Raw genomic sequence first — 25,797 nt, 5'->3', positions numbered from 1 at the left:
CTGTCTCCTCTGGCTGGCAACAAACAACAGTCTTATCCAACCCTACCCTGCTGGAGATACCATAAATTAAACCCAGGGCCTTCTACATGTGGCACATTTCTGGCTTGCTCTAAACTATGGCCCCTAAGAAATGACTTCCCACTTCATGTCAGGGAGATGTATCATGGTCATTTCTTCACTTTTACAGTGGGGGTACCTTTTTTCCTGCCGGATTCTGCACTCCTTGGAACACGTCGTGAGAGCATTCTACTGCATTGCTCCCACCCTTGCACTGTTGCTATGCTCTGCTTTTTCTGTATGCCTTTTGTTGACGTACCATCCAACCCCTCAGGCAAGGTGTCGTCAATGACTTCTAGATTCTCCCAATATTGTCTTGTTTCAGCCAAATTGTATCACTCTGTAGCATTGTCATTACTTACTGTAAAAGCTGGCTTGTAACCAGATTTCTAGTTATAGTCTCAACTTGGCTCCGTTAAATATGTGGAGAGGAGGAAAGGAAAGGAAACAAGATTAATTGAAATGCCTAAACCTCCGGCCTTCTGGATGGCTCTGGTCAAGCACTGATAAAAAATAAAGCAATTTCACTCCTTTGCACACAAGGTGCCCCAACCATCTCGTTCAGGAAGATGAGCCAATATTGGCTCACTAGACAACTGTGCTGCTTCAAATCCCATGCACAGCAGGCTTCACAGTCACTGCCTCCATGAAACCCAGGCTTAACCCATTCCCTATCTGACGTGGGATGCAATGGGAACACCAAAAAAACATTCTTCATCAACTGCCTGCAGTTTGGCCATGAGCCTTGACCCTTTTGAAGGTTCTGTAATGACTGGATTTGTAATTTTAAAGCCAGCCCTTTAAAGGTTTTGATAGATACCATTTGTTCTGTTTGTTCAAAGACACCATTATTTTCCTCCTGCTGCTTCATTCTGGCATCATGGGTATTTTGACTTTTCTATCAGAAGACCACCCTAACCACAATCGTAATACAGGGATCTGAAAAATCTGTTTTATCTTTATTGCACTTGTCCCACCAGCATTAATATACTGTTCAGGTTCCATACCAAGTTATGAAGCATCTCTCTTGTTCTTCCCTGGCAATTCTGTTAGGCACTTTTTCTAATATATGTGCATTTAAACACATCATTCTTAATATATACACTTTTATGCCTTCACCTGACTGACCACAATTTCTTCAGGCAACACTTTGCATATACTCATTTTTGTGTGTGTGCAGCTATTCACCTGGAGCGAAAATAATCAGATGCTCTCTCTTTTCTATGAGGCGAAAAAAAATATATACTGTATTTTTTGCTCCATAAGATGCACCTGACCTTAAGACGCACGTAATTTTTAGAGGAGGAAAACAGGGAAAATATATTCTGAACCAAATAGTGTAATAAAATATTTAATAAACTATAACAGAATAACATTTGAACCATGTAAAGTGAACAGGAGTCAACAGTGGCATTAAGAACCATTACCACTGTCATTAACAAATGGAGAGACTTAAAACTTTGTGTACTCTAGTTTATGTACCATAAATTTTTGTACCATAAATTTAATTCAAGTACATATAGATCATTATCAGCCGGTGATAAGACCTATACCACTCTACCTATATTTTACATTTCCTTTCATCCACCTCCTCCCCATGCTTATAGAAATGTCTCAATGACAGATGAGATTCTTGTGCAACTCTGCCCAGCTACAGCTCAAGCCTATATTAAGTTAGAAATTGTTTGTCTGATTTGGCACTGCATTGAGAGGTCCCTTTTACTTGTGTGGAGGATAAATAGTGGAATTAAGCTATTTAACAGCTGGTTTTCCTTATTTACTTTAGGTTATGCTAAAGAACAGCAACACAAAGCTTAACCTGATCCCATTCACCAGCAGTAGCACATGCTCAGCATAAGACCAAATCTCCATTTTCTGACATAATTGAACGTTTATAGCATGCAAGGCACAACAGGTTAGGCCACACAAAGCCATGAACAATGTTCTTGACGAGCCAAAAAAACTGAATACAAACTATAGTAGCTGAAATCAGGAAGCAGGTACTGTAATCCAGTTAGAAGTCACAAGGCACAGTTAGTTTCCTTGCTGCAACACCCTTTGGAAATACATTCTCTATTAGATGCCCAGAACTAGTTGAAAAGTTTGCAAGTTGAATCCAAATTTCCCATAGAAATGCATTGAAAATTAATGCATTTTTATGGGGCGGGGGAGGTCAGAAACTTTAAAAAACTTAAATGAAAGTCACTTACCAGGTACTGTAGACTGAGCCTGGCTCTTCACAGTGCCTTGGTAGACCCCAGAACAGCCAAAAAAGAGCCCCAAACAGCTAAAAGCCAGTAGGCAGCCGGCAGATGGCAGCCATTTTGTGCTCTTCTTGGCTCCAGCTCCTGCTCCTTTCCCCTCCCCTCTCCCCACCTAACAGCTGATCTGCGCTGGTCTGAACTGCTTTCCAGGAAGCTTTTAAAGCAAGTACTGGTATGCACGTTTCTACACAAGATGGTTTCAACTCAAACGAAGCACTAACCCCAAACAAACAGCTTTTAAACTAAATTTTACATTTAAAAATGACAATACCAGGCAGTCCCAGGTCTCTCTCCCAGCTCTCTAACTGCTTGGACTAGCAAGGAAGCAGACAAGCAGCCTCTTCACTAACTGAAAGTTTGAATTTCCCTGCTTTCCCTGCCTTTCCCGCATATTAAGTATGCTAATATCTGTGCACTGGAGGATTGTGGGAGGAACATCCAGCCCCTGATGGGGGTCCTGTGGGGCACCCCAAAACACTGAGTAGCTCTCTTGGCCTCTTTCGGGACTGGGGCTGTGCAGCCCTGCTCTGATCAGGAGGTGCAGCCGGGAGGGGGTCACCATGCCTTTTGGGAACAGGGCACAAAAAGGGGCAGGAGGTTCAGGGGCCATTCCAACTCATACCTGGCAGGGGAGATACCATGATCATCAAAGTGCTTTTCCTGGGGTAAGGCTCATCTATTGCACTTTGGATGTGCTAACCCCTGTGATTTCCCCAAATGTGGGAAAATCAACTGCCTAAGTGGGGGACTGTGTTTGTGATTTCCCCTGGTCTTTCTAGAATCACTTTTTTCCCCTTTGGTCCTTGGCTGTTTTCTCTGCCTGCTGCCATAGGACTGTTGGCCTTGCTGGTTTTCCAGATGGGCTCCAGGAAGCAGATCCTGGAAAGCCAGCAGTGCAGAATGGTGAGGTCCAAATAGCAAGCAATCTCTGGTGCCAGTTCAGAGGCCTCCCAGCATGGCAGTCGGAGGCTTCTGGGTGGTGGTGGTTGAACCCTTTTTTATTGTATTCGCTCCATAAGATGCAAATACAGTGGTGCCTCGCATAACGAGTGCACCGTTTAATGAAGAATCTGCATACCGATGTGGATTTCCCCATCGCTAATGCGAGGGCATCCTCTCATTGCGATGGGGGAACAGCTGTTCAGCGGTTCCAAAATGGCCACCGGAACACTAAAAATGGCCACCGGGACACCCAAAATGGCCGCCGGGACACCCAGAATGGCCACCGGAACACTAAAAATGGCCACCGGGACACCCAAAATGGCCACCAGGACACCCACAATGGCTGCCGCAACATGGGGAAACATCGGAGACCGGTGAGTTTTGGGCCCATTTGGAACGCATTAAACTTAATGATGTTTCCCCATAGCGAAGGTTAATCCGGAACGGATTAACCTCGCTATGCGGGGCACCACTGTACTTTCTCCCCCACTATCTGGGGGGGAGTGTGTCTTATGGATCGAAAGTTTACAACAGTGGTTATCACTAAAAGACAATATTTAAATCTAAGAATAATGAGGAAAAAGAGGCAGCTTACATCATTAAAAGACAATGTTAAAGCTAAGAACAGAAAGTATAAACATAGTTTTTAAAAAAAACCTTATGCCACTCTGGCCTCCAATGAAAGGGAGTTTCAAAGACTGGGACCAGCCCAGAAACCTCTGCCAATAATCCAGATTCAGCCCAAAACATTTTGCTGTCAAGGTAGTAGTGGCCCCCTTACTCACTATCATGATTTTTAACTAAGAGTACCAATAATTCTAAAGGAAATCAACCCTGACTGCTCACTGGAAGGACAGATCCTGAAGCTGAGGCTCCAATACTTTGGCCATCTCATGAGAAGAGAAGACTCCCTGGAAAAGACCCTGATGTTGGGAAAGTGTGAAGGCAAGAGGAGAAGGGGACGACAGAGGGCGAGATGGATGGACAGGTTGGACAGAGTCACCAAAGCTACCAACATGATTTTGACCAAACTCCTCGAGGCAGTGGAAGACAGGAGGGCTTGGCGTGCTCTGGTCCATGGGGACACGAAGAGTTGGACACAACTTAATGACTAAACAACAACAAAAATACGCACTTTTGTTAACTGCCCTACAAACCACAAATGGGATGTATTTGTTTGGGGTTTTTTTATGTGTGTGTTTTTAATGATGCATAAGGAGAAATTCTTTTCCATCTCTACTGTTGAAGAAGAATCCAGTAAGCAGAATCTGTAGGTCACCAGATCCCCTAAGGTACAGTGGATAATTTAGTATTATAGTGGCATGACCTATGATCTTCTTTCATCTTCATGATTTATCATCTCCTCCCCTCCACATGTCAAGGCCTCTTTTCTGCCCTAAAAGGTCCACTGAGACAGCTTGGTTGTTGTTATCCATATGCTGGTACTTTTCATGGCATTCATTGTACATAAGGGTGGATTTAAAGAAGGGAGGTAAAGATCAGAAGTTTGGGAGGCATTCAAGAGAAAATTGGACAACCATCTGTCAGATCTGCTTGGATTTGGATTCCTTAAATGAGCGGGGGGTTAGACTTGATGGCTTTATAGGCCCCTTCCAACTCCATTATTCCATGATTCTATCTTTATGTATCTGTTAACAATCAGCGATTGCATTGTGTTTGGGAGAGATGTGTGTGCTTTGCTTTGGAAAGGGAAAAGACACAGGTTTTGTGCAAATTATGTGAGCAAATTATGGAAACCACAAGGGCACAAAATATCTCTTACTGCTCCATTCCCGGCTGGAGGCACGAAATCTTACAGAGGCTAGACATTTCTCATAGAGGCACGTTATCAGATCAAGACAGTCTAACTCAATGAGAGTGATTAATTTAGTTGATATTCTTTACACCCCTGCTTTAAAGAAAAGGGTGTAAAAATGCTCACTAAATTCCAAATTCTCATTGATTCACATTGTTGTGCCATGACGACACCCCACACAGGGGGATTTTCCAAACTGCATGGGACTCCTAGCCCTCAGGTGTAAAGAAGACAAGAAGTGCTAAATTTTCTCATCAGCAAGACCAGAAAGGGAAGAAAGGATCAGCAGAGGCAGGAGGAAAGGAAGGAAGAAAAGAAGTGGGTGGTGGGCAGGAATGCAAATCGCGTCTCATCCACTATGAACAGTGAAATCCCAATCAATCTGCAGCCCCTGTGTGAGCACTGATGGCAATTTCCAGCATAATACAGGCTGTGAATCAAATTGCAGTGTAGTTACACCCTTAATTAGTGTTATTGCTATTCAAGCTAATAAGCCTTCAAAGGCTCGGGGGTTGCATATCAAGAGTGTCTACTGTGAACCTGCCTGGATGTTTTGCACTTATTTAAATATTTTTTAAAAAAATATTTAAACAAATTCAATCCAAAACAATATCATTCTGAACTCTGTGAAAATCATTTAAAGTAATGAAACTTAATTGTCTAGTTGAACATTTATCCGCTCTTTTGTTACTGTTTGGACTTATATACTGCACGATAGTGCTAGAGCACTCTCTGGGTGGTTTACACAAGGAACAATTTATAGACCAATTCCTTCCAATGATGGTATTGAATCAGCACAAGAACCAAACAGTACAGAGTCTACACTGAAACCATACTGCTATTGCACCTTGAAAGTCTTAAATTTCAAGGTTACTTAAACTTAAAGTTGCCTTCTCCATTCAAGTACATTATAGGGATAAGTATTCCACATGAGAATATTCCACTACTGTTCACACCTGTTGAAAAACAGCCCTTGACAATTGCTTTGTGTTTGGATGAAAAGTGATTAATTGATGGAAAAGGGAATTAGATTTTGTAGTTTTCCCATTTGGTGTCTCTTTTTGAATGGTAGTGAACACAAGTGGGTATCCTAGACCATCTTGACTGCTGACATGGGTGTCATCAACATTGAGCCTGCTCTTTGTTATGTAAAGCCTGGCATCCTTTTTCCCTCTGGAAACACGGGCACAATAGGTAAGGTAAAAGTGCCCCTTGACAATTGTCCAGTCATGTCCGTCTCTAAGGGGCGGTGCTAATCCCCGTTTCCAAGCCGTAGAGCCAGCATTTGTCCGTAGACTTTCCATGGTCACGTGGCCAGCACGACTAGACACATAACGCCATTACCATCCCACCGTGGTGGTACCTATTTATCTACTCACATTTTTACATGTTTTCAAACTGCTAGGTTGACAGGAGCTGGGACAAGCAATGGGAGCTCACTCCATCGCATAGATTCAAACTGCTGATCTTTCAACCTTGCAGCCCAGAGGCTTTCGTTGTATGTGTATATACTTACAATGACAATAAATTATTATTATTATTATTATAATGCAGGGTTATATCTCATTGGGTTTGGTGGATAGACTGATACAGCTGACAGCCAAAGTAGTGAAATCTAGCACAGCAACTGGTGAGTTGGATTAAGATTCCAGAGCTATGGATTCAAATCCCCACTTAGCCATGTAACTCACTTGAGTGACCATGGGCTAATAATTTTCACAGCATGACCTACCTCACAAGATCATTGTGAGGCTAAGTGTGACCAGCACAACCTCACTAGAAAAAAAAAAGGCAGGCTATAAATGTAATAAATAAATACTGAAACTCCACATGGAATAGTCATCCATTGCAAGAGCTCTGAAAAGTCCAAAAAAAGTAACTTTTTCGGAGGTCTGTACAACATTACACAAAATTCCTTATGGTCAATGTCTTCTTACTTCTCTCAGATAGCAGATTTTTATATTCTATCCTCATACTGCCATGGAATGCTGTTAGACAGTGATCTTTAATTACATCAATTTCTAGGAACTTGTTCCCTGGGCATTTTGTGATTGTTAAAGGAAACACTTTACTGACACAGAGTGTCCTGCTGTCCTACCGTCCTGCCTTCAGGAAGATAGCTAAGTGTCTATCCCAGCTGGTGATCAGATCTAGTGCGGTGTGGTAGAGGGTGCATTAAGAATTTGTGTGTGCAAACATATGGGTTCATCTCTGCTTCTTGCTGTTGAATATATACACTGGGGCTGAGACTTAACATCTGCTTCTTGTTTCAGCAGCTGTGCAAAAGGACAGTGAGCCACAGACAGAAGATGCTCGGGATGTTTTCATAGGACTTCTGTTGCCAGGGCAACTGCCTCCTTGTTATCTGTGTGTTCTCCACAGCCATCTCACATGGGCATTTGCACTTGGAGAGCAGGGAATATGCCAGGCCTTGGGGAGCTAACAGAGGAAAGAGAAATAGATAAAAATACACAACACATGTATATCAGACTTATTTTTTTGCCACTGACATTGTTACGCACTATTATTATGTGCCATGGGAATGTAGCGGAAAGCAGGACTTAGCACCATTGCAATAAACAATGCAACATATTGCATTATTCTTATTCATAAGATTATTTGTACAGTATTTTAAAAACAAACTGTTGCAGTTCTCTTGCCTGTCTTACTAGACATGGATGCTTAATCCTAAGTGAGAAAATATCCCAACCTACTTCTTATTAATGCCCATGATTTATAATTCAATGGGACTTCTCAGCAAATCACATCTCTTGTCAATGTGTCAGTTTCTGGAGCATCGTATTTACTTCCCCTTGACAAGGCTTCAAGGGAGGAGGTGATGATCTATCAGTTGTCCACCTTGATCTCGAGGCAATTGGATTGTTTGAGGTACTCGTGGGAAATATAAAATATTCTTCAATTATTTTACAGGGCTTGAAAATGAATTTTGAATTGTGTGGCCACTGTTTCAGAACAGGGACTGGGTTGGTCTAATGCAAGCTGCTGTCACTTTCCCTTTACAAAATCCCAGGGGCCCTCGGCTTATATAACTCAGTTTAGGGTAATGACCGGCCATCATATGACTGCCTGGCCCTATCATTAGGTAAAATGAGAAAGCTCAGATGGCACATGTTGGGGGATAGGGGTTTGTAGTGAGATGTTGAAGGTCAGAATTCTAAACTTGGTTTCCAGCATCAGCTATGGTGGAAGACTAGTAGTAAGACAAAATGCACTTGTGGCTCCAGTCATTTTCTGTACCTGAGGAAGAGAGAAGCTGCCATGTGTCCTACAGAGTAGACCTTTAGTCTAGATGAGTGGGATAGAAATCCAATCAATCAATCAATCAATCAATCAATCAATCAATCAATCAATCCATCCATCCATCCATCCATCCATCCATCCATCCATCCATCCATCCATCCATCCATCCATCCATACATACATACATACATACATACATACATACATACATACATACATACATACATACATACATACATACATACATACATACATACATACATACTTTACAGATAGTCCTCTGCCCAAAGACCTATTGAGTCCAAGTTCAATATAATGCTCCTGGCCCAAATCCTGTAGCATTTGGACCAGGAATTGGCATAAATGCAATCGGCGGAAATGTTGGTGGCAAATTGGTAGAAGTTAATATGTTGGGGTAGGCATTTCCTGTCACAGAGTGAGTCATACAACTTAGGACACAACAGCAAATGTCTACACTACCTTTTTAACTTGTGGCATTTTGGCTCCCATATTTACACCAACAGTGTTAGGCTAGTGGGTGTAACTAACAGGATTTTGGCCAATGAAATGTATGATATGAAAGTAGGTGCCCATCAGCAGATGCCAGTCTCCTTGACAAAGTCTTCATTATAGGGTGGTATGCATTAAATGATACTAAAAGCTTCCGGATGCGTATCTAGCCACGAAAATTAGCACACACAAATGATATGAAGATCAGTGCACCTTATGTATGATGATCCATTTCCTCTTTTTTGCCAGTGAGTAAGGGGGACACTACTACCTTGACATCAAAATGTTTTGGGCTGAAGTAGAAGAAGTAGAAGAAAAAGCAGCCGTATATGCTGAGTGAGAGATATGATTTAGGATTCATTTACATCTAGAGGATGGCTTCCTGGTCCTTTACTCATTGGTCAAGCCCTGAGGTGATACGCATATTGTTTCCTAGCAATGATGTGATTGTTCTGGCTAATGTCATATAACTGGTAGTAACCATTAGGGCATTATTTGGTCCCTCATCTACGGCAGAAGATCCTGTGTCTAGTTTGCCTCATGATCCAAAATTAGGTCTTGATATTAGCTCCGTAAAGTTTTCAGAAATGTTATCACTTTTCCACTTTTAACTCCGTATATCCTGTTGAATAGAGAAACCCCCTTTATGGTTCCTTCCTCTTCTGTAAAAATAGTATACCACACATGAAACCTGTAAAAAGAAGAAGAAGAATTCCACTATCATTCACATGGGGTTAACCTATATTTTGAGTTAAAAGATGAGCTGGTTAGACTTCCTGTTCAGTTCTCTTACCCTCCTTTCATACTTGTATGTATGTATGTATGTATATACATACAAGTATGAAAGGAGGGTAATATATATATTCACCTCTCTGGTTTCATCATTGAGGGGTATCTATATAATAAATCTATTTAACAATTAAAGACTTTCCAATGGGTTAATTTATTTATTTATTTATTGCCATTTTAAAAGAACAAACAGGCTGAAAAACACAGTTCTCTCTCTCTCTCTCTCTCCCTCCCTCCCTCTCTCTCTCTCTCTCTCTCACACACACACACACACACACACACACACACACACACACACTCACTCACTCACTCACTCACTCACTCACTCACTCACTCACTCACTCACTCATATCTTCCTTTGAGGATTCACATTGATTTAGTGGGGCTTTTTGAGGTCAAGGTGCTTCACCCATTTCTGCCCAGAGGTTGTCCGCTTTCTGAGTCACATTGGTGTCAGGCTAGGGTGTGAGAGAGAGATTGAGCTAGAAAGACCTCACCTGCTCTCTTTGCCCAGCTGAGGTAGCAAACCCATCCCCGGTGAGTATCTTAAAGTACAACTTTCTGACAGTGCCAACCTCGGAGTTCAGCCACACCTTCCTCTTGCCCGGAGAACGTTTGGTGGATCATGGTGAAAAGCCAGAGGCTGTTTTGCACCCGTGATGAAGGTCCACCTCTGGAGAAGAAGATCAAAATGGCAACCTGACTATCTGTCTCCGAGCTGGAGTTGTGTGTTTTTTTTTTTTTTGGAAGAACTGCCAGTAGGCTTCTTCCTCTCTTGTCCTCGCATTCTGCCCACACTCAAGAGTTCTGAACTCCAGCTTTTCCTTATGTGCCTTGACCGTGGGTAAGGAACACTGACATGCTATTGCATTGTGATTATATTTTCTCTCTCTCTCTCTCTCTCTTCTGTTAAGAGTTCTGATCTGCAGATAATCGGAATAATAATAATATTATTATTATCAGCTTCTTTAAGCCTTTCAGAGCTTGCTGCCTGGGTGAGAGCCCTGCTAGCCATTCTCTGAAGGCAATGCTGCAGTTGCTGTTCTTTCTTGACAGGTATTAATAATGGACACAATCCTGGTGCTTATTTTTCAGACAGGCAAAGTGACATCTGTGCTGCTTTTTGCTCCTCTACAGACACTCACCTGGAATGCTTCTTTTGAGTCTGTCTGTCTGGCAGTTTTCTTTTTGGGTTCTTTCCATGAAAAAAAAAATAGGTACATGTCAAGCCCTGCATTATCTGCAAAGTTCCAGTGTCCTCGGGGCCCTAGTGCCCTTCCTCGTTTGCTGTTGTCTCTGTTCCTTTGTTTTTAGGGGTTCTTGTTTGTTTAATTGATTGTTTTTATGGTGCACGCTTAGCATGCAGGAATACGTCTTTAAAATTGAATGATAATGCTTCACTGGGTCACTAGAGTCCCAAGTTTGCTCGGGAAGGAAAGATTGCGGGGTGCAAAGGAATTGCTTTATAATTGAAGACTGCAGCCTGCAACTTTTTTGCTGCTGTTTAAAGTGAAAGGGGCAAAACCAAACTGTCATATGTCATTTCTTCAGGAGCAGCATAATGAAGAAACGTCATCTTTTCCATTATTCTCCATGCTGGCAACTTGATCTTTAGCAATAGAGACCGGTGCGTTTTGTGTTTTTCTTGCATTGTTTAACTGTGCTGTTTTCTTTTGAGATACATTACAGCATTACAGCAATTATTGTAGAAAGTTAATGGGACTCATTATAAATGTCCCAACTCGAAAGAGGTGTGGAATTTATAGATCAACAGCCAGATCTGCTTTGACTTTAGAAAATGGGCTAGTTTTACTGTTGCATTGTTTTCTTCCATGTAAGATTTGTTTTGATTTAAAAGAAGAAGTTATTGAGGGTTCATCTTGTTTTTAGCTATGACCTTTCTTCAAGGTGTATCTTGCTCTTTCATTCACACAACCGCTATGCTGGTATTATTACCGCAATAAAGAAGGCTAATGTACAGAACTCATTTTGGAACTGGGAACTGAAAGTGGAAGACTGCAACTCTCTACCTACGTCCTATAATAGCTTTCAGCTTCAGGGGAACTGCTCCCGCACTGGCTGTTATGGCAAAAAGTGCCTCCATCTTTGCTAAAGATTATCAGAGGATTCTGGAATATGTCCTGGGTTGCCCATACAGTTCATGCAGGGCATTCGACACCCCCCCTTATTTCACCCCAATGCCATGTGGGACATCAGGGTGCAAGGTAGAAAGTACTCACATTCTCTTGTGGCTGCACCTTGAAAGGCAGATTTCCAGGAAAAGCTGTTGTGACTGTCTTCTTGAAAAAGATTGTTGAAATCATCATTTTGGGTCCGTGCCTAGTCAGCTATGGAGAAGACTGACTGCCAGTAAAAAGGACTAGCATTTGCTGTCGATTCTGCAAGCTTAACAGGCCTTAAGGTTCATTAAGAAATACATTGCTTTCCGAGTGTCCATTTAATCCAGACCTGGGCAAAGTGCGGCCCGAGGGCCACATACGGCCCGCGAGCTGCTCCTGTCCAGCCCATGGACAGTTTTGAAGATGAAAACTATTTATAGTTTTTGTCTCAAGTTGATCAGTTCCTTATCTTTAACATACCACAAAAAACTCTTTAGTATTTGTGAAGATTAACAAGTTTAAAATAAAAGCAATCATAACATCGCTGTTTCATTTTATTTTTAAGTAAAGTTGGTTCGGCCCCCGAACACCGTTCAGATTTTTCATGTGCCCCCCCCCTATAGAAATTAATTGCCCGCCCCTGATTTAATGGCAGGAATATACTGTTAATATGAGATTGGGCAGGATATAGTCAGAAATGGAGGAAAGTTTCTTTTGCTAGTTATTCTGTGAATTGTAATCCAGAATACTAGCTTTTCCCATCTCTGGAAGTTACTCCAGTGGTATCCCACAGTGTGTCTCTGCGTACTTGCAGAGGTAAAATCCCTCTAACATATCCACTTAAAGGTTCACAAACAGAAGGAATGGGAATGACCATCCTCTGATTTACGGCGTTGAGGTCTGCTGATAGCCAGAGTAGGGAACAGGGTGCAAAATGTGGTTGCTGTGCCCCATCACACATCAGGAGGACTCCTCGACACTGTGGAGAATCTGAATAGTCTGAAGTTAACTTGGCTGTAGATGTGAGGTAAATTACAGTGTGTGTAGTGTGTTCTTCTCAGAAAGAAGTCAGAACTGAATCCAGCAAAGATTTCTTCCAAGTCATTAGATACAGGACTGCACCCTTATGGTCCTATTTGTTATTTACATTTTGAACTAGGAAATGAAAGAATGAAAGATTAACTGACATATATTTCACTTAGGTAAAGGTAAAGGTTCCCCTTGGCATTTAGTCCAGTCGTGTCCGACTCTAGGGCACGGTGCTCATCCCCATCTCCAAGCCGTAGAGCCAGCGTTTTGTCCGAAGACTGTTTCCGTGGTCACGTGGCCAGCGCGACTACACACGATACACCGTTACCTTCCCACTGTGGTGGTACCTGTTTATCTACTCACATTTTTACTTGCTTTCGAACTGCTAGGTTGGCAGGATATTTCACTTACATTTTGCTTAAGAAATATTTTGCTATCTTTCTCATTTTTTCCTTGGGGGCAAATTTTAGGGTGCCCCCTGATTTGGGGAGATCTGCACCCTTATTTCTTGAGCACATTTATAGCCCAGTTTTCCTTTTGAGCTCAGAGCAGCTGAGTGTGTCCCCCATTAATTTTTTAAAGACAATTGGTTTGTTGGTTTGTATGTTGGCATTTTAATCTTTAATATCTCAAACAACAGGCTGTTGGGCCCAGGTGTGAATCTTTTCCCCACGGGAGAAGTCACAGAAAGGTTGTTGATTCTCCCACTGTTTTCTGCTACAGCAGTGGAAAACCTGTGACCACATGACCAGATGTCATCAGACCACATGTTCCATCAACCACAGAGCCAAGGCTAAGGGATGAGGGGGATTGTAGTTCACTTCCATCTGGCAAGTCACATGTTCCAAACCCCACTCATCCATCTGGGCAGGACACCTGCGTTCTATTCATTTCTCCCATTCTGCCTGGCTTAAAAGGGCAGTTCACTTTGAGATTTCCTATAAAGATTTTGTTATGTGTGTATACTATTAGTGGGTGATGTGAAGAAAATGTCACTTTCTCATTCTTGATAAGACACAGCAGCTAAAATCCTGGATTCATAATGCAATAGATAAAGTCTGTGGAGATTTCTTAACATACCACAATCTGCTTCCAAGACATATGCCATTTGCATTACTCTGCAACAGGATTTGAGCTACTGTCTTAAAGCATTGCATCAGCCTGGTAGGAGTTGGTTAACCCCTAAGAGATTTTTTGACTATAGCATGAGAACAAGACAGGTGCTTTCCTGTCAATGTTTTTGTGCAAAATGCCTCTACACAAAACTAGGGCCTTTCCTTTCCTTTTGTGGCGTAAAATATTCATAGCCACAAGCAAGCCCATAAGGAGCCCACAGATGCAATGCTTAGGGTTTTTAGAACCCCATCTCCTTGCAAATGTACAACCCCCTCAAGACTGACAAACTAATATCTTGCCATCTCTCGTGTGTGCTTGTGTGTGTTTCTCATTCGCACATTCGAGAACACATAGTTTTACCTTTCCTCTAAGTACTGAGGTTAAAAGAAGCACAAGCATGTCTATTTTGCCACATCTGTATGTGAGACACACCAGTTCTCCACCTTGAAAGTGAAAGGCTGTCTTGGAAATCATCAAATGCAAAGCAGCCACAAATAAACTCTTTTCCCCCCTTCTTGTTCTTGCTTCAAGCCAGGTTTTCCAAGTTGGAAAATAAATGCAGTCACTTAACTGCTGAAGTCAATTGCTTTCCGAAAGTACAGGAATGTAAATGCAAAGCATTTATTGTCTGAAGGACTTGAGGAATATTCTCACTTTCTTCTTGCGCTCTCAAAAGACAAACATCTGAAGAACGTAGTTGTCATGCAAGAAGCTGCAATGTTCATTTATTTCTGATAGGTGTGTGGCTAGAAGATTAGCATAATAGAACAGCAATACTGGATAAGAAAAGGGATTACAATAGGCTCATGAACAGCTACATTCCCAGCAGCCTATGGTAAATAAGACGATTTCCATTTCTTATCATTCTCAACTCATTGTTTGCGCTTCCTTGGTTCTTGAACTCTGAACCTAGGCTCTTAAGTATAGGGATTCATCCTATGAACATGAAATAGATACATTTGGGATCATTGGGATAGGGTGGTGAGGACAAGTAGACTCGGAGTTCACAGGGGTAGTGAATCTATTCAAAGTTCTCTTCAAAGCTATATGGGAGCTATCCAAGGTCCTGAACCCAATTCAATTAAAGCAGTGGTTTCCAAACATTTTCAGCTTGCAGTTCCTTTGTCTTACAGGCCACTGGCCGTGGCTTCTCCAATGTGATACTTTGGGTGAGGGGAGAAGGGAGGGGCTAAGCCTGACCTGAGTTGTACTTCTGCAGATTCCACAGAAGTATTTCTGAGGATTCCCCGCTGCCCCTAGCTGGGTTTGGCGGTGACCCAGGCACCACAGCACAGTTTGGGAACCACTGCACTAAACCTATACCAATACATTCAGTGCCTTTGATAGCTTCTTTAAAGTTTGGGCTAAAACCCAGAGCACATTCCTTGTCCCATAACACTGGAATCATCAACCTCCAGTTGGATAGAATGAGCAATGCAAATAGACAGAGGATACAAGGATGTTCAGATGAAGAATTTTGATGCAGTCTTTCTCAATGGGAACCTATTTTTTCTGAACATGAGTGGAATCATACTGCATACTTTACTATTACTTCTACCATGATTGCTACTATTTTGTTAAACGACAAATGAAGCCAATTTCGGATTCAACAGAGTTCTCAATACAATCTCTGGCTCCACCAGGTGTAATAAGTTCAGTCACTCAATACAGCACTTCTTAACTTCCAGGATTCTCCCCTTGAATCTCAGTGTCCAAGACCTTGGAGACTTGTTCTGTTTCAGTCAGCTACTACAGTGACATATAAAGCCCTAAACGGCTTGGGCCCTGGATACCTGAAGGACCGCCTCCTTCCATATGAGCCTACCCGGCAGTTAAGATCTAGCCAGGGGGCCCTTTTGAAAGAGCCATCCCTCAAGGAGGTAAGAGGGATGGCTTGTAGACAAAGGGCCTTCTCGGCAGCTGCCCCCAGACTACGGAATGCCCTCCCGACTGAGATTCGTCTGGCGCCGACACTGATGACATTTCGGCGCCAGGTCAAAACCTTCCTGTTCCAGAAGGCTTTTAACTGAAATAATATTAACTCTGGGTCTGATGGCAATTTTATATATATTTTAATTGTATTTTAATTGTACATATTTTTATTGTATTTTAAATGCTGTAAGCCGCCCAGAGACCTTTGGGTAGTGTGGGCAGCATATAAATTAATTAAATAAAATAAATAAATAAATAAATAAATAAATTTTTGCAAGTGCTGGCTTGCAAAAGACACCTTTGGCAAAGATCGGTGACTTCTTCGGGTGGTAGACACTAGGAAGGGAACACTAGCATTCCCCTTTCTAAGAGCTAACCACAGAGTCTATCCCATACCCCTTAAACTAGCTTGGTTCCATAAGATGTGCTGGTAGATGCCATCCTGTTTATCAGTGGGCAGAGAGCCTCGTGGCAAAGTGGTTAAATGGCTGTACTGCGGCCAAAACTGTGCTCACAACCCAGGGTTCAATCTCAGGCAACCAGCTCAAGCTTCATTCAGCCTTCCGTCTTCTGGGGTCAGTAATAAGGAGTACCAGCTCATTGGGGGGAGGAATGTGTAGCCTGCATAATTAACTTGTAAACCAATCCAGTGAGTGATTTAAGTGCTATGGGGCAGTATACAGGCAGCACGCTTGGCTTTTGGGCTTTTGCATGAAATGGAGGCAGCATTAGCTCACCCTTTACCTTGAGCAGCGAAATGGCTTAGACTAGAATTGAATTAGAGGGATGCAGCTCTGATAAAATAAAGGTGTGTTTTAGAAACTGATCAAAGCATTTCAAGTCCAATATAGAGACTCCTCCTCACTGTTCATCAGATGTGTAGTTTTAAATTACTGCATGCAGAATCTGGGAACTGTAGCCCAAAACCACAAATATGTACAGCTCTAAACTGATTTTTTTAAAAATATAGCAGAGAAAAGGTTATTTACACCAAGTCCCATCAACCTGTGTGTTAATCCAACTTCGGCATCTTTGTTTCATCTGTTTAAACCTCTTGATTGGGCCTCCAGAGAACTGTTGGAACTTTTGAATGTTCTCCAAGGTTTCGCTTTGGCTGACAGATTGTGTGAATTCTTTTTTTTTTCCCTTCTCACTGTGGATGCTGTTGGGTGATTTCCCTGCTGCACTGTAAATGCCCAGCATTAAATTTGATAACATGTAAGCTTATAATGTTCTGGCATACTTTCCAGTGCTTCCAAATTGATTACTAGGCTGGAACTCTCGTTTGGGTGATTGTTTTGTTATGCCAGCTTCAGCCTGGTGTACTTCAGGGTTGTAATCGAGGCCAGCCCATGTATTGGAGGAAAAGGCTATCTGTCATGGTGCCAGCCCTACGGGGTTACTGAGCAGCTAGTTTCCAGGTGTCCAGATTTAATAGCTTTTGCTGTTGGAGCCGCTTGAGAGCTTAGAAAGGTTACTTGGGGGGGGGGCTACAGCTGCTGGTAGCTCCATTGCACAGAGGGGACATTTGAGAAGCTGTGATCCAGAACATAATTTTTCGAGACTCTGGATCAGGAAACTAGATTCTGCAGCCAAATGTAAAAAGAAGAGACAGTGGAATTCATCAGTGTTTTGTTATCTGACTGAACAAAACTACTTTTATATAATGAATTATATTATTGGTCTCTCTGGCTGCATATTGTTTACTCCAATTGGTAGGAGGTCAAAATTTGTTACCTGATCCTTTTAATTGGTTAGATTAAGGACTTAGTTGGGGACCTTCTGCTTGGAAAGAAAGTGCTCTTCCACTCTGCTATACTCCTTCCCATGTCGTATTTAAGGGATGTTGCCACCATCTTGGAATGAAGACACAGCTACACATTTAAGGAAAGGGAGTTATGCTTTGTCTTAGTAAGTTCTCAGCTACATATTTAAGGAAAGAGATATATGTTTTCTTTTAGTAAGCTTCCATAGACCCTGAACTCCTTGAGGTAACAGGCCCTATAACAGATCTTTCCATATTTATTCATTAAATCCTTTCCACTGGAAACCAGATTGTGCTTGCGTTGTGCTGACCAATAAATTGTATCAAGAATATCCCTAGAATAGTTCTTCAACCAATATATTAAATACTAACAGACTGAGGCCTAGTTCTCAAAAAGAGCAGACAAACTGGTCAACATGAGTTTGGGTTGATCTCTTTCAAACCCACACATATTGTCCAATGTCAGGGAGAAGGTCTGCAACCTCTGCTAATGTGATGCTAATCGTATATGTTCTGGATATTTTATTTTATTTTATTGGGTGAGAGAATAAAAGGGCACATAATTCCCCCTCAATTTCTGAGCAACCACTAGCCTGTCAACATGAGATCACATTAACTTTCCAGAGATGTGGCCCCCTTGTAATCACAGGGTGTCAGACATATGAACAGGAGGTTTGAGAGGCTCCTGTTCTGATAATCCAAACTGAAGACATTTCCTATTTTAAAGACAGGCTATCTGTATAGTATAGTATAGTATTGTATCACATAGTATAGTACAGTATATGGAGGCAGGGAAAAGCCACATGTTTTTACCACCTTGTTCTCCCCCACTGCAACTACCTCCTCCCAATGCCTAGTCTCACCTGGACTCCTTCTCCCATGCCTCTGCGTCACACAGCAGTGGTGGTGGCCGACAGGTCTGCCTCCTTCCACTTAAGCCAGCACCAGATGCCTTGTGCAGGGATGGTTGGTGCAGTGAGAGAGAAGAAGGGTAGGAGTCCAAATTTGGTGGTGGAGGCTTTCTATCAAGCAGGGGATTGCACAGTTTGTCACCCTTACCCTTCCACCGCCTGAGGCAACAGCCTCACATTCCTTAATAGGCCAGCCAGTCCTGACACACAGTAGAATTTATTACATCCCTCTCATTTCATTGCTTCAAAGCCCTACTCTCTTCTTTATTCTCCCTGCAAGTCATGTTGATAAAAGTATTCCTAGCCATCTTTAATCTTCCTTCACCACACATTGACATACTGTATTTATTCCTCGGTGTGAGTGCTTGTGGCTTTTCTTCTTCCTTCATAAAGTCCGTGGATATTTTGACCGGCTCCAAATGACTTCACTGTATTTAAAGGAGCATTTCCTACAACATGGAATTTCTGCCCTTCAAAGTGAAATGTCAGGTGCACATCCCATAACCATCTCTTAAGGCCAAGACCAGTCTTGCCTATCATTAGGCAGAGTAGTAAAGCATTCACTCTGGACAGCCGGTTTTTAAGTGGCATCATGACAAACAGGATTTTTTAAATTATAGATTTAGTAATTGTGTTTTTACTGTCAAGGATAGGGGAATGCTTGTGGGACTAGCTGCCTTAATGGCTATGCTAATTGGGGCATTGACATAGGTGAAAGTAGAGTTCCATTTACTGCTCTGTTTCAGGCAGCAAAATGTCTTGGGCTGGTCCAGCATAGAGCAGAGGAAGACAGTGTGTCAAGCCTTTGGCTGTCATTCCCCAGAAATTAAGACAATAAAAATCATGTCCGAGAAAGCAGGGAGAGATAGCTAAAGGTAAATGTTCCCCTTGACAATTTTTGTCCAGTCATGTTCTATTCTAGGGCGCGGTGCTCATCCCCATTTCCAAGCCATAGAACCAGCATTTGTCTGAAGACAGCTTCCATGGTCACGTGGCCAGCACGATTAAACATGGAACGCCGTGACCTTCCCACTGTGGTGGTACCTATTTATCTACTTGCATTTTTACATGCTTTCGAACTGCTAGGTTGGCAGGAGCTGGGAAAAGCGACGGGAGCTCACTCCGTCATGTGGATTCGATCTTATGACAGCTGGTCTTCTGACCCTGCAGCACAGAGGCTTCTGCAGTTTAACCCACAGCGCCACCACGTCCCTTTTAGGGAGAGATAGCACCCTCCAAAATAAGTGCAGTTTGGAGGTTTCTTTGCTCGCCTGCGGATTGATGCATTGACAGATTGGCTGGGGCTGATGGAGAAAAACAACCGCATAGCCTTACCGACAAGACCTGCTTCCATCCCAGTCCTCTCTGAACCATGCCATGTGTTGGCTTGTCTAGTTCCAGAGGCTCTTTTTTTTACACATGTCACTGGTCGGCAACTAGAAAAGCCTTCTTTTTGTTTGTTGCCTTCTATTAGAAAATGGGTCTCGCTGTGAGCAAGCTCAGCACTAGAATCATAATAAACAGTCAGGATGGGCTATGACTAGGATTCTTGAGTGCTGTTGGGCCTCCCTCGCTCTGCTTGGAGCAGGGTGAATTGATTTAAATTACCATGAAGAAAGACCATTCCATTTCTTTCGTCATGCATTTCCTGCACAAGACGAATTACATATTCTAATTGGTTGCTATAACAATTGGAGCATACGTCTGTGCACCTCAATGAAACGTTTATACCATCATAATTTACAGCTACTGGTATTGTATCCCATATGCCTTTGTGCTATATAGTTATATCTCCTTAGAGACAAGGTGGGCGGCTGTGAAATTAACAGCCTGTTTTGTTTCACTTTGGGCTGCCTGCATATATTTAAGGGCCCCAAGCAAAACTGCAGACTTCAAGCAATGACCAATAATCGAGAGTGCTAAACCGTAGATGATGAACCTATGCCTTCTGGACAATCTGTCCCTGATATTGCAACAACGCTTCAATAATTTTCAGACCTTGGGGAAATGACACTTCTGACTATGTAGGCTGTGGGGATTTTGGGAGTTGTAGTCCACGAACCTAACATTTTAAAGCTTTTGGTTTTCCAGTTGGTTTTGCAGGCCCTGCATGTTCTGATGGAATTTGTGGCTGAAAATTGTAACAATTGTGATAGAATTGGTGTTGTCAGTGTGTGCTTGAATAATGCATTATTGGAGAGCAATTAAATTAGAAATGATAGGGTTGGCATACGTTGGAGGTGACTTGGAGGCATGTAACAGCAGCAATAAACTTCTGTTAGAGAAATTTGGTAATCAGATAGTCTTAAACTGTGATCCATTAGGTCATTCATGCTGTCCATGGAAAGATTGTGGGAACAAGGAAAATGCTGATTTATATTTTCGAACAACGGAGGTAATGCCATCTTGACTGCGGTCCAGTTATCAGGCAGGGTGTAAAATCCATGTCCTAAGGACCATAGTTTTTACAATATATGCTAGTGCTCTGTTTTAATCCTTCTCACAACTTGAGTCAGAATCTGACAACTGTTCCCTGACGTCATATACAGAAACAGGTACATCATTACATTCGAAGGCAAAACAATGGTGATTAAAATATGAATTAGTTGTACACTTTCATTTGTAACACCAGAAACAAGTTGATCACAGGGTCTACTGAGACCACCAGCACTTTACAAATGGTTCAAAGTAGAAGGGGCAATTTGGGGACCACTCTGTATTCATTCATCGGGTTTCCAACCCTTTTAAAAGTAAAGGCCAGCTCTCAGACTGTGATGTGTTCACCCATTTATTATGTCCCTGCAAAAGTTGAGGGAGGCAGATAAAAAAATATTTCTATCCGTGTATTATAACACGCTGCAGTTCAGGATTATACAAAGAAAATGAATACATTCAGCAGTAATTTCTGGGATTAGAACTAAAGTGTTACCATCCGGTGCCGTGAAAGGCTGTGGGATATGCAAGCACCTGGAGCTTTCGAGATGCAATGCTGGCGATTACCGAGCAAAATATTGTTTCTCCAAGGAATGAGAAGCAAGCATCCATGCTGTCCAGCAGATAGCTATAAATATTCATAATCTTCTGCAGTAATTCATTTCTCCCTTGAATTGCATGAGTTGGAGCAGCACAGTTTTGGTTATGCATGTATTTGTTTCACCGAATAAGTATTTCTATCAATCAATAAATATACAATCAATAAATATACAATAAATACTGTGCTGTTGTTCATCTCAGGAATTGGCCTGAGAAAGATGGCTCTTGGACTACCAAGCTACCCCTCCCCCATTCAATGGCGACAACCCGGCCTGCCTTCCCTTTTGGTCTGGCGGCTCCACGGGAGAGCCAGGGAGGGTGGTAGGGCATGCTGGGAGGCTGACATGGGTCAAGGGAGGTCACTCGTCAATGTCTTTGATTTTGAATTAGACAGGGGTCTGGAACCCCTAACCCCAGCATTGTTGAAAGGAGAAGTGTATATACAATATATGAACTGTTTATCATATTTATGCTTCACAGATAGAACCATCTATAATATGAGGGGAGGGCTCATGTGGTTCATCAAGTCCAGCCTCTCTCAAGGAGGCCCAATGCAGAATTGAACTCCCAATGTTTGGCTATGCAGCCAGATATATAAACTGCTAGTAGTTCAATCAAATATTGTTTCCTATGGCTTCTTTGGTACAGTAAAAAGAGGCTTTAATCCAGTGTGTTTTCTCAAGATTTATGAATTCCACTTTAAGAGATACATAATCTTACAGGAAACAAACCTCATATATGGTTCAGTTTTTAGCTAAATTGTTTCTAGAAGTTATATTTAAGTTGTGTACAAAAGTACCTAATATCCAGATATGCTGTGGTCTTTATCTCTAATTAAATGAGCCTAATTCCCCCCAGGTTCTCAGCACTGGTCACAGATATATGTGTCATCACTTTAAACACTGATTTAACTATCAATATTGCCTCTTTCCTTCTTTTTAAGAAAAAAGTACGTTGATGCAATTAAACTTTCAACAAAAATACATTTTAAAATGCAGATTCTTTTTTATCAAACTGCTCCAGTGAGGAATTTGTGATGTCACAGGCATTAGCCTATCAGTACTGCACAGTCACTTTCTGCTGCAGATTAGTATGATCAGTCTCTCTTCTGCTGGACTCTGGAGAAATTTTGTTTATTCTACTGACCATGGTTCAGGAATATCCAGAGTGAGTCATTCATCAAGTGATGTTTCATCAGCATTAACTCTTTTCTCTCCGTCGCCCCCCACCCCCACCCTATATTTTTTTAAAGTGAGATTTTCTATTTTGCAGAAGGAGTTAAATGAGTTAAATGAAAAACAGAACACATACAATTTATGGGGCTCATCACAAAGCTTATAGTTGAACGGATTAGTCTGTCCACAAATCAACATGTGTCAAAGTAGACAAGGTAGCCACATTGTTTTATCATATGAAGCAATGCCATATTTGGAAAAGTAGAAATTGGTTATTTGTTCTTAAGTCATGGATCGGCACTGCTAATTTTGTTGTTTTATTTACAATCTTGCATGCTGTCTGTGGTTTGTGTGACTGGGAGGGACTTTTTCTGGGCTTGGATTGATTGTCTATCTAGAATTAACCAATTGTTCCTTCCAGCCTTTGAGATCCAAGAGAGCCGCACCTTTCTGCTTAGTGTACTTTTCCCTTTCTTTGATTGCTTGGTGGCAGTTATTTGTTTCCTGACGATCTGTTCAGTTGGTTGCTAAGTATGTGTGCAGTAAAGCAAGCAGCATACAGAAATTTATCATTCCAAGCAACTGTAAGTAAAGAAATTAGGTTGTTCTTTTAAAATCTTTCTCCTACAAATGTCTCAGAGTGAGTTACTGATACTGCGAGGTCCAATTAATGAGAAAGAGTTGGACCCTGGGAAACCTGTAGGTATTCTCCTTTGTGAATCGCTATACCTCTACTTTGTAGCTAAAGGAATTCTACCAGAAATTCAAGACTCTGCAATAAATTTCTCCATGAGCTTGATATGCCAGACCTTGAATTAGAGCGAAGTCCCTGAAGGTTAGTTGCTGTTATAAATCTAGCTGCCAAACCAAATAAAGAATTAATGATTTATTTAACACATTGGAGTTCTCTTCAAAACAACAAAGATAATAGTCCCAGTGCTGGAGTTAATGCTTTTTCTTTGTTTTATTAGAGATGCCTTTTTAAAAAAAAATAATAATGTCCCAAAAGAGGAGTAACTTCAATCAAATCTATCATATGCCAGGTATATGAGTCGGTTTCGTGATGCCCTCTCCAACCTTTAGTGCTTGTTGTGCAATTAATCTAGTTTGACCCATTGGGAGCAAGACACCCCCTATAAACTAATTTAAAGTTATGTTTTCTGAATCTAGCAAATAGAATTTAAAAGGTGGTTTATTCCATTGTGAAATCCAATGTTTATCAGCAATAGGAACACCAATGTCATTTGCCCAGAATTTATTCTTAATATAATAGAATTTGGCGTTGGGAAGAAGCAATTCATTTTTGTCCGTGCTGTTTTGGTGCGTTTCTGTGGAAGCAGGAATAGCCCTGGGAGAAATATGTTCCTTATAACGTATTACTGTGAATCTTACCTCTGATGTGACCATCATTCTCATTGTCTCTGTCTCTCTTTGTCACACATACATGCAAACGTGATTTTCTCAGTCTTCCACTTACATTATAAGAATCCTCATCAGATCCCAGTTCTGTTGTATGGCTGATGGATCAGATGCTCTCAAGAAGCCCATCTAAGATGGATCCCATGCTTTTTCCAGTGTTGGGCTTAGGGGCAAAAGGAAGGTCCTGCTCCTCCAAACACAAACGTGTTTGAAGGACGTGGGAAGCTAGAGATCAGGAAAGCTAGACGTGGAAAGCTAGAGATCAGGCCTGCAACTTCTACATATTAAAACATACATCTTTCTCAGGAATAGCTTCTTACTGTGTTGATCATTCCATTGCGAACATTCTGCTGGGCTTCTTCTGCTTCTTTGCAGTACATCGTGTCCTAATCCTGTCAGGACCTGCCAGGTACCTTTTACAGAAGGGCCTCGTTACAGTGCCTTATTCCCTATGGAAATTGGCAGACGTCCATTCAGGTGGAGGAGCCTAGCTTGGTAATACTTGCATGTCAGCAAAGCCCACAAACCATCGATCTCAATCTATCATGCTTTGCCAGCCTTAGTGAGGGCTTCTGCCAGCTCGACATCCCATTAACTTTTCCACCCTTTATTTCACAGGGCCCCGTGTCTGTAATCTTAATCTTTCTTTCCTTGGCAAGTGATTATCGCTCTATATTGCTGGTGGCCTGGGGCCTGTTAAGTCCATGAATGGTTTGGAAGAAGTACAACTGATAAAGGATTTAGCAAATGGATTAAGTACCCTGCATGGCCCAGAGAATACAGAGTGTTCAATTTATGTCCCCTTCTTAACTTTATGTTGGAAGAATGAGAGGTGCTACAGCGTACTTCATTCCCTCTCCCTTATGCAGGGCTGGCCCTATCATTAGGTAGAATGGAGGCTCCATCTCTGGAACAGCAAATGTTTAGTTATTTCATTAATCTCCTTTGATTTTTTTTAAGGAGAAAGTCCAGATAAAAATATTTTAAATTAGCTTATTAAGATTTATTAACTTACCGTATTTTCCCAGTACTTGGAAACTTGCATTCGAAGAGTAATTCATCCCCGTTACTCATTGCAGTGTTTGAAAAGTAACTTATTGCTGTTACTCTTTACAATGCCAGAAAGTGGCTTGTTTCATTGCTTGTTGCACACGTCGTCACTTTTGAATTGCTTTCTCTTAACTTTCTTTTAAAAAGCTTATACAATTCACACAGCACTTTTCAAATTTATGTCAACATGGCTCTAAAGTTAAAAATGCAAGCCGGAGTACAATTAGCACTGAATTCTGCAATATATTCTCCAATCAAAAATATGCATAAAATGCAGCGGGGGGGGGGAATAATACAAGAATGGGTACTTTATGGGAAACAGCATACAAAAAGACACGCACTGCGATAAAATATTTACAAAGTGTATACATTACATATGTTTGATTTTTTTTCAAGCCAAAAAATAATAATCAAGAAGTACCTGGATGGACACATTCCATTTGGGGTGGTGCTGGTTGTGGAGGCTTAAAACTATCACTATGGGGGCAAGTTGGCCCTAAATCTTTTAAAAATTTTTAATAAAATGTTTATCAGGTGGTCTTGAAGGCTATATGTTGCCCAACCTTGATGTAGGGGCTAGAGATGGGCACGAACTTCCGGTTCTGTGG

At 41.7% G+C, this 25,797-nt stretch overlaps 1 protein-coding gene and 1 pseudogene across 4 annotated transcripts in view; both read left to right on the top strand.

Annotated features, from left to right (window-relative positions):
* KCNMB2 (potassium calcium-activated channel subfamily M regulatory beta subunit 2) overlaps positions 1-25,797 on the top strand; it is a 295,671-nt gene that overhangs the window by 166,232 nt on the left and 103,642 nt on the right. The gene's annotated exons all lie outside the window — the stretch shown is intronic.
* Positions 2,936-3,090, top strand: LOC140706121 (U1 spliceosomal RNA; annotated as a pseudogene).

Source organism: Pogona vitticeps, chromosome 3 (assembly GCF_051106095.1).
Source record: "Pogona vitticeps strain Pit_001003342236 chromosome 3, PviZW2.1, whole genome shotgun sequence".
Classification (NCBI taxonomy): domain Eukaryota; kingdom Metazoa; phylum Chordata; class Lepidosauria; order Squamata; family Agamidae; genus Pogona; species Pogona vitticeps.
Note: the sequence above shows the minus strand (reverse complement) of the source record. Positions and strands in the feature narration are given on the sequence as shown.